General features: G+C 38.3%; 1 pseudogene; it reads left to right on the forward strand.

Moving 5' to 3' along the window:
* Window positions 1-4,511, forward strand: part of LOC113099671 (zinc finger transcription factor Trps1-like) — a 103,344-nt pseudogene extending 98,833 nt beyond the window's left edge.
* The last annotated feature ends 6,103 nt before the right edge of the window (window positions 4,512-10,614 follow it).

The raw sequence follows: 10,614 nt of genomic DNA on the forward strand, positions 1-10,614 counted from the left end.
ACTGAAGTTTTCCCCCTCAGGAATCTGAGCTCAGAAAAATAGATTACAGACAAGTGCTCCATTATTTCCTCCGTGTTTCAGGTCTGCCACTGAAGGAAATATGCATATCTCACATCTTTCCAACCACAGTAGTTTCCATTTTAGCATAGACGTAAAGGATGAGAAATGAGAAGGAACATACTTTTACGTTGGGCTTTTTCTTGTGAAGTAGCAAAATTGATTTGGAGGAAGTTGATTTCTCGCTTACAGGCTGAAAGTCACTTGTATAATTTATTCATTTATATTTGTGAACTCACTGTACTGCCTTGATTTTTGAGCTTGGTATACATGAAAATAAAGCAGTAATTAATAGCCATTTGATGGCAGATTATTATGCTAACCAGTCTAATTACAGGAGTGCGTCCTCTTGAGTCCCAGAAGGGATGAATCACTCCACTGAAATCACAATATTAGATCAGAGAGGCAGTAAATAGATCAGGTCCAGTCTCACACGTTTAGGGAAGCGTGTGAATATTTGTTTGTCTGGATCACACTCATGGATATTGTAACAAACCGTACCCAAATCTGGTATTAAATATGTTACATTTTTAACACAGAAACTCTGGTTTGCAGCTTTGTGTTGTTGTTGTTGTTTTTTATTATTTACTTATTTATTTATTTTAGTTTAAAAACTTCTCTACATTTTTTTTAATTACAAAACTTTATTGCAGTTTAAGCTAAATAGAAAAATTTGAGAGGGAAAACAACACTCAAAACTCTAAAGCATTATCATCATAGTAGTTGAATAAACTGAATTTAATGTGTTTATTTTAATAAATTTATAGTTAAGAAAAATATGCATCATGTCATTGACCCCTGTTTCAAAATGTAATAATTTGCATGTCTCTTTTTCAGACCCCTAGACCGCTGAACATTATCAAGCAAAACAACGGCGAGCAGATCATCCGTCGACGGACACGCAAGCGTCTGAATCCTGACCCTGTCCAGTCTGAGCAGGTGGGGTCCAAGCAGCAGCGTGTCAACAGCGAGGAGCGTCTCAATGGCAGCCCCTTAGAGAGGAGGACTGAGGAAGCAGGATCTGATGGGTCCTTATCACGTGCCGAGGCCCAAGCCCAGTTGGGTAAATACGAGGCATATGGTCCCTCAGGACCCAAAAGTCACCCTAGCCCCCGCTCCACCCACGCGTTCCTCGTCAACCAGACGCTGGAGATCCACAAGCGTATGCCACCCCTGCATATGCACAAGAGCCCTACAGACGGTGGGGCCGAGGGCAACGGGCTCAGCGCAGGACCCCAGGGCAGCGACGCCAAAGGTGGCTCAGAACGAGGCAGCCCTATTGAGAAGTACATGCGTCCATCGAAGCAGGCCAGCTACTCTCCTCCTGGAAGCCCTATCGAGAAGTACCAGTATCCGTTCTTAAGCCTGCCCTTCCTCCACAACGACCTCCAAAATGAATCGGACTGGTTGCGCTTCTGGACTAAAATGCCTGTGCCGGGCAACCCGGGTCACTACCTGAGCCCTGTGGCTGGCCTTCCCAATCCGTGCCAAAGCTTTGTGCCTTACCCTTCCTTTGGCTTACCGCCTCATTTCCCCCCACCAACCCCTTCTGAACCCGAAAGCGACACGCCTCTCGATCTAGCCATGAAACATTCCAAACCCAGTCCTACGCCCAATGGGACCCTCGTCACCAAGGAGAAACAGGCATCACCTGCTTCTGAAAGAGAGCGGGAGACAGAACGCTCAGATGAACCTGAAGAGGAATGCTCTTCTTTTTCTCCACAAGTCCCAAAACCAGAGATGGTTGATCAGGCCACACAAGATGAAATCTCAAGCAAATGCGCCCACTGTGGCATTGTCTTCCTGGACGAGGTCCTGTACGCCCTGCACATGAGTTGCCATGGTGACGGCGGGCCCTTCCAGTGCAGTATCTGCCTGCACTCTTGTGTCGATAAGTACGATTTCACAACCCACATCCAGCGAGGCCTCCACCGGGCCGCCCCCGAGGCCAACGCCAACCCCTCTAACCAATGAGCTTTACAAACCTGCAATCTGAGCACAACTAGAGCAGCGAGGAAAGCGAGGGATTGTTCAAATGAATGCTTTGAACTTTTTGCTTGAAATGTGCCAAGACGGATCACGGTGCCTAAGCAGCCAATGCAAGAAACGTCAGTCAGCATAGCATTTCTGGGGGAGCTCACACACAAACACACTCACACACTTTTAAACTTTTAAACAAAGACATCGGTACATGTAGCTACTCAATCTAGATAGATTTTCATTAGTCCAGGTAAGCAAGGTACATCTTCTCCAATTTATCGCTTCGTTTCTCATCATTGTGTGTATTCACAGATTTATGGAAAGTTCTCTTACCTGGTCCTGGTCAAATGAGGATGTGTTTCTGCATGTGTGGCTTAGTGTTGAAAAAAGTGGCAGTCGTCTGTCACTATGGCAACAGCATAAATGACTGCCGTCCTCAAACATCCAGCATCCTCAGGGAATGTGTTTGGCTGAATAGACAACATTAGTTTATAATCTGGCTGGCTCGAGTTGACATTATACTAAATGTCTTCTAGTTTTCTGTTTGTTGGTTTCATAATTTTTTTTTTTTTGAAGTTAAAGGGTTAGGTAACTCAAGTCTCAGAATTCCATCAAAACTTTCAAGCTGCTGCCTTAGTTGCTGGGATGCAATTCTCTACTCTAGAAATTTGGGAAGGAATTAAAAAGATATATTTTTTTCTAGGTTGTTAATAGTAAAACCATATTATCAGTGCCTGATATATTGTACAGAGTATTTTCTACATGAGATGTTGATATGCAACATTGAACTTGCATCTGAATAAGGGCCTTGAGTTTGGCTCTGACAAACGTTTACATTTGCAAATGTAGCAAACGACGTAATGAAGCACCACCTGAACTTTTTTTTTTTTTTTTTTTTTTTTATGAAAACAATAAGAAAGTTTAATTTCCTTTCCTCCAAAGGTGGAATATTCAACAAGAGTACTATGTTTTGTTTTGTTTTTTTTTGGCCACAAAAGGGCACTATTCATTCCAAGCATTTTCTGTTGCCTCTCCTTAGCATGTATGTATTTATGCTTTTTAGTTGATGAAGAAGCTTGTATTGGACTAAAGTCTTCCTGTATTTTTCTCCTGCTCTTCTGATACCAGACATTCAAGGAAAACTGAAGATTCTGTGCTACATTTGGTAATTTTATGGGAGCTGGTGCTCTATAATATACAAAATAATAACTTGATGTCAGTCTAAATTCATTCCACCTTTAATTATAATTAATTAAGAGCAGTTGAAAACAACTTCGCCTTTTTTATTTTTTAAATTACAATTTTATTGTGTACTGTTGATGAAACGTAATAACTGCAGGTGTTTCTGGTGCCTTTCGATGGCAGTTGTCTCAAAGAGGCATAACTTTGTTATTTATATTGTTGTTTCACCCAGCTGTACTTTGGTTTTTATGCTCCTTTTGCAATTGTTATCATGAGGAGCTGACAACTGTTTACCTGAGCGACTGAAAACATATTTTTAAGTAATAATGAGCTCAGAAATGACCCAGACCTACTTAATCAAGTCAAGCGCTTGATTTATTTTAAAGCTGTTCATTCATCTTCAGTTTTACATTTTATTTAAATAGAAGGTGGGGGTGGGGGGGGTTAACCTCCCAGATTCTGTTTTTATTTGCAACTAGATGTCTTTGTTGTTACAGTACGCTCCCATGTGTACTTCTCCATGCTTGCTCCTTTTTATGGTCAGGTTCAATGAGTTGTGTCTAGTCTGACTTCATACAGACATTATTTATATGAACTGGGGAAAAGTGGGAGAGATTGAGGCTCAAAATGTCTGATTTGTGCTTTATCTCTCTCTCTCTCGGAAACTAGCCTTACAAAGCTGCTTAACTGCAAATGCCTCTTAGAAATTACTGAAATCATTATAGACTGTCGCTTTTCAACAAACCATTTATACAGTTGGGTATTAAATAACAAGATTCTTTATTTTAATATTTTGTCTACATTTTTTTTTTTTTTTTTGTAATTTGAAAATGTTAATGCTTGCACTTCAGTTACTCTATTGCAAAAGAAGAAAGATGAGATGTGTTATTAGCATGCTAAGTACAGGTACTGCATTATAATAAATGAACGAGATCTTGCCTATGTTTGAAGGTCTTGGCAATATTGAAACACAATGAGTATTTGATGGAGCCTGGAAGCTTGTTTGGTCAAGGCAAAGGGCATAAATATGTAAATGTTTTAACCATTATTCTTAGAATGTTATTGTTTTTACACTTGCTGCATTTAAAGTGCATAGATGATTATTTTAGGATTTTCTTTTTTGTTTCAGCTGCCACCTTAACTTGGTTTTATTTTTAAATTTTTTGTGTGGTAGGTTTTTACATGCAAAAAGTTTCAGTAAAGATGGCAAAGATGTCTGTTACATCTAAACTTGAATAATAATGATGATGACGATGATAATAATTATGATAAAATAAAACATTTTAGCATTTTTTCTGTGTACCTGGTCATTAGAATGTTTTTTTTTTTTTTTTTGGTAATTTAACTGAATTTAAGAATATTTTTTTTTTAGCTTTTGAAATATTTTTACAATTTAAAATAAAAGTTTATTTTAATATGTTTGAAAATGTTATTTATTCCTGTGATGGCAAAGCTGAAATTTCTGCAGCCATTACATGATAACATATACGTGAGATATGTTTCAATCTACTAACTGTTTAGTGGCCAGCAGTCCAGCTCTACCCAGGTCTGTTGATTATACTGTTCAATCTGAAGAGCTAGATCTATCCTTCCTGTGTTTGATTAACTTGAGTCGCAGGATTGTAGTAGCACTGTGTGGAACTGCCATTGATTGCTGTCCAATGGTTTTGTCTCTTCTCCTACAAGACTGTTGGTTAAGGGCAAACTACATAAAGTCATAAATGTCAGGGCAGGGATTGTACTGATTGTACTGTAGGCGGTAAGATGCCAGTTAAAGTACTGAAGAAAACCAATATATGCAGCTGCATAACTTATTTGGCATATTTGTCTTGTTATAGGATGTATTCACACCAGGAAAGTACGCTAGTTCACTCACTCTGGTCCGGACCAAGTACAATCTTTTTTGATTTATTTATTTTTGGTCTGGTTCGCTTTCACACTGCCCTTTTTGCAAGTGAACCAGAAACTGCAAACAAAACCACACATGTGCTAAGGTCATCCATTCATTGAACGGAAATTCTCAAACAGGGAAAAGCAGGAAGTTTGAAAACAGGCTAATCATGGAGATTTTTCGTAGGGCAATTGTTATCATTTTACTGATCTTCTGTTATCAGCTACAAACGCAATATGAAGACACTTATTAACTTTTAAATGAGACAATGTCATCTACAGTAAGTAGACATTCAAAAGGCCCTTTTTACCGCCGCAGGTACCGCCACCGCGGCGTTTGTAAAGTGCATTCGCAACTTTTGACCGCTGAGTGGCACTTGAACGCTTTAAGCGTTTCAAAGCACAATTTGTAACAAGGATTTTGCAATAACAAAGAAGTGAAAATCTAAAGGTGGCAAATTGATTTTAGTTTTTTTTTTGTTTTATTTTTTTCTTCAGTAAATAGTTATGAATTTCGGCCTTAATCCTTCACAATTGCTTAAACTTTTCTTCATGGACAGATACAGCGTTTTACCTTAAGCTGCCGATCGAAAAGGCCATCTGACATGAACAGTGGCTTTTGATTTAGCTTTTTCAGTGCAATTTGATTTTATTTCAAAACACTCCTGTGAGATACAAGTGAGGATTAATGCTATTCACAACTGCTATAACCCTTTCTCTAAAAGTTCACTTACAGTGACAACTGCAAATAGAATCTTCATAGCCTCAATTTTTCCTTGCTCTTTCTTATTTTTCTCCCACTAACTCTTTACTCACCTTCAAAGGCAAAGGCCAACCAAACCTTCAGGAAAGGTCCCTGACCTCTGTGTGCTTGGCCGGTGGATGTTGAAGAGAGGACAGAGTGAGTCTTTGAAAGCAACCCTCACAGGACTCTTCTGGACATGTAGCAGGTCAGCTCTGCTCACTGTGGGATACTGGCTGAGAAACTGTCACTCGGAGGTGCTTCATAGTCTGGCAGTTTATGGCAGAAAGGCTTTGATGCTAGAGAGGTTGTCTGGCTTCTGGACTCTTGGAGTTACATACTTTATTCTGTAAAGCTCTGCTGAAGAAGCCTGCAGGACATTTAGAATGTGACACATGAATTTCCAATTTGAGAAAACTGCAAATTTACAGATAATATAACATATAATTTTGAGTGAAAAAATTAAGAGAAAATCCAAAAAAAAAGTCAAAGATACAAGACAGTGTACATATTTTCATTTCTGAGCGAATTAACTACTCATCCCATAAACCACCGCGCCTCACTGAATTCGACTGAAGCCACAACCGCGAACGAGCCTTTTGAGCGACTTCCAAATCTGACGACGGCCGCGCAAACTTTTTCCTCCAGTTCATTTTATTTTATATAGTGAATGTGCAGTAATAGCAGTTCTTTCAGTATTAATTGTGTAAATAAATAGTGTTTTATACAGGTATTGTGTATTGGTTTTTATATTTATCATCGTGTATTTTATATATTGTGTGCGTGTGTGAAAGCAGTTTGCTATGACGTAAGCAACATGGTGCAGTGCTTTGTACCTGACTGCAACCACCGTTCAGTCGTCAACAGTCGTTGCAATTACACAAATGTTCAGTAAATGCACAAAAAGGTATGCCTAGGCTAAATATTGTTTTGACAGTGGCATTATAAAATGCTTGATATGACTCATACCATATGAAGGCAACAGTAGCCTAGCTAAAGTGGACGATAATGCTAACTAACGTTACCAACCTCCCTGCAAAACTCACCAAACTTTGTAGGTCTTATCCCTCAAGCAGGGTTTAACCAGACGGTTACACAAGCTCCACCAATCAGATGCATCACTGTAGGATTGTGGGATTGTTCAGGATTGTGGGTAATGAAGTACTTATCCAAGACATCGTGAATAAAAGGCATTTATCTCAAAACAAGGTTAGTGCCCCATGAACTTTTGGCATTTATATGAGCATATACTATCGCTTAGTACAGCCGTAGCTGGTTTTAAGTCTACCATGTATGGTTAAGTTTTTATGGCTTATACCCCATAAAAACTTGTATTGAATTTTTACTTCCGGCACCGGCTGTGGGCAGGACTGTGATGCTCTATAGTAGTCAAAGTTAGCTGACTGTAAGTTTGGCTGCTTGGTGCCAATGGACAGACTGCATGATCTGAATGTAAGAATATCATCAGAATTTAATCTCGGCTGACAGCACAAGGATCAGGCAGTATCATTCATCTCTACTTGCTATTGTTGTCCTGTATTTGTGTTCAAGTACTCAGACTGTGCCTTGGGCATGTGTTTCTTTGTCTAGATAACAGTTTTGGACAAATCAGTTGATAGACAAATCGATTTCTATTCCCAAGTAAGCATTTGAGGTGCCCCCTTCTACTCAATTCCAGTTATGGATTTTTTTTTATTATTATTATATTTCAGTGAATGAAAACATTATGCAAACTTTTAAATCTGAAAGTGCTCCGTGTATAAAGTCATTGTTTCTCAAAAGACAGAGTCGACTCTGAATCATTAAAACGAGTCGTTTTAAACAAATCCCAAGCCATTTCGTGTTGACATCAACATTAAACATTAGCATAGGCCTAATTGCCCGCCCACTTGTTGGTCTTTTCGCATTGGTCTGAATTTAAACGCAAATTAATTAATTGCTAGGTGCCACTTCTGGAGCTGTAAAAATAAGGGTTTCCCTATGTTCTTCCAATGGACTCGAGACCGGTGAGTGGTAGAGCTGTTGCTCATTCTCATTAACTCCACGCCCCCAAACTCCGTTGCCATGGCTCTCGGCGCCGCCCCTCTCGTCACACCCCGGTAACGGCTGTACACAAATGCTGCTTTATCAGGGATGATGAAATGAAAATGAGACCAATTGGACCAATCACCGCAGATTAGCCTCACGCAAAGTAGGGGCTTGGAAAAATGAATCGTTGAGTGAATCATTTGGTAGTTGTTGAGCAAGTAATGTAAAAATAAATGCATATTATAAAAGAATGAAAGTGTTTTTGACCTTGCATGCATGTCAACCTGTTGTTGGGGACTCCCAAAACCAAAATATGAACTTTCATTGTCCATTATAGCCATAATTGCCCATAATTTAAACCAACCTCAGTCCTAATTACCTTTCCAACATATATTCTGTCTGCCGTCTTGCTACTAGCTTAACACTTCCTCCATATATTTCATGTACTCAATTCTTCACCAACTAATAAAAAATGCAAGACTTGATTTGAGTGTATGGCACTCAAGGCCAATGATGCTTTTTTTTTCCACTCCCTTGCTTAGTTTTCATCAGCGCTGTGCCCTTGGTGAGCAGTTCGATTATCTATCAGCCAAAAGAGGTCGCTTTGCATGTAAACAATATTCCATCAAAGATGAAGGAAGTCCTTGAATATCAAACATCTTTATCCTATATGCTACTCTTCAGGTCATCTGGGGTCATCTGAAAGTGAAAGTTTTTTGTAAAGTTTGTTTTAATGCCAACTATTTTCAGTACCAAATTCAAAGTTAACTTCTGACCAAAAATATTAATTAAACAGAATTGTGTCTTTCCCTGGGCAAAATGTTAAAGATTGGTCTCCAGCCATGTGGCACATTTTGACATTAAAACTGCAATAAGTGGGCAATTATCCCACTCGAAGCTTATTCAAAACACCAATTAAGAAATAAGTCTTGTCATAGGCCAACAACATCACAACTAATATTCTTCTCTTTATTTTTTCTTCTTATTTCTGTCCTCTTCATAACTCAGTCAGTACATACTTATCAATTAGCAGGACGGTGAGGACATTACCCCTTTCTTTCACCGATAAGAAGAAATACATTTGAGATCCCATAGTGTTTTGCCTTCTCAAGTGGAAGTGAAGATATTCCTATCTTCTGCCTATTTAAAAAATTAAATCACAATGGACAATTGTACACAATGGGTTTTATCAAAACAGGATTATTATGTAAGCTGTGCACAGGCCTGCTACTCGACTGCCCTTTGTCCAGCTGCGCAGGCGTTATAAAGTGCCATTGCTCATTGATACACAATGCACCTTGTTCAGTGCCCTTCAAGTTTTTTTTTTTTTTTTTTTCTTCTCAGCTGTTCTTATTCCATCAGCGTTCTTTGCTAAGGACTAGCTAATTTCACTTAGGCCGTATTCAGGACATGGCCTGGAGAGGTAGAACACTGTGAAATGAATGACAATTAGTTTTGTGAAGATATTGGAAGATTATTACAAACTTGGCTGTTTATAGCTGTTTGCCGTGACTCAAAACACTCGATTACAATTTATTTATTTTTTTCTTCAATTGATTTGAATTGCACTTTGAAGAATGCATATTGTTCTAAAGCAGCTTTGCGACATCAGTTAACAAGCTACAGGTGACTGTGGCAAGGAAGTCTTTCTAAATGTAAACTTAAAAAAAGTAGATAAGGATTAAATGCTCTGGCTGGCACATTTTTTTTTACTAATTAATATTCATATAAATCATGCATTTATTCATTCATTGACACAAGCATTTAAGGTAATTCACACGGCAATCACATTTTATGTGTTCATGGATTCCTGGGAAATAAACCTATAGCCTTGTGTTGCAAGCTCCACTAATATTTGAGTTACAGCAATGCAGTGTTCCACTGCTGAAATATTTACAGGCCCTATACCACAAAAGCTTCATCAACTTTCATTTGTATCAGTTATTTATATTTGTATTTTTAATTAAATGTTACATTTGTAATGTTTATTTAATGTTATCAAATAGCATTACACATTTTATAAATGTATTTATATATTTTTTACAAGCCTATTCTTATTAATACTTTCAAGACAAAACATCACAAATCTTTTTTTTGCAATTATCCATGCTAGCTAACAAGACAACATTATCATTGAGATAAATCAGTAGAATTTGCATCAACAATGTTGAATACATCAAAATGTTTAAGTTTGCAAAAAAAAGAAAAAGAAAAGAAATTGTGAAAGTTGCAACACTACATTAAATATTGTGATCATAATGGCTTCCAATAAAATAATAAAATAGGAACCAGTGTGAATGACAGACACTATGGCTGGTATTAGATGACACTCCATGAAGGCTGATGGTGACCAGGTGTGGGGTTGATGGTGGCCCAGGAGTGGATCCAGGCATGACAGGAGCTAGTAAACATCAGGATGAATGTCTTACGGTGTGAGTAGAGAACAGATATGAAAAAAAAAAAACGGCATTGTTTAGAGCAGCATACAGAGACAGTGTTAATAGTATCCCAAAACAGATCAGAAATGACAGGAAGCATCTCTTTAAAGCATACAAGTAGACAATTTGTAAGCAATTTTAAGCTGTTGAAGCACCTGAACAGTCATTCAAACTGAATAGATTGGCTGCACAATTCAGATATTCTTTCCAGTGTTCTCTATTGCTTCAGTGAAGATATTCATAATGTCATTGCTGCTGTGCTCTAATAGGATATCAGGTTTCATCAGTGTCTGGTTC

Source organism: Carassius auratus, unplaced genomic scaffold (assembly GCF_003368295.1).
Source record: "Carassius auratus strain Wakin unplaced genomic scaffold, ASM336829v1 scaf_tig00217005, whole genome shotgun sequence".
Taxonomy (NCBI): Eukaryota; Metazoa; Chordata; class Actinopteri; order Cypriniformes; family Cyprinidae; genus Carassius; species Carassius auratus.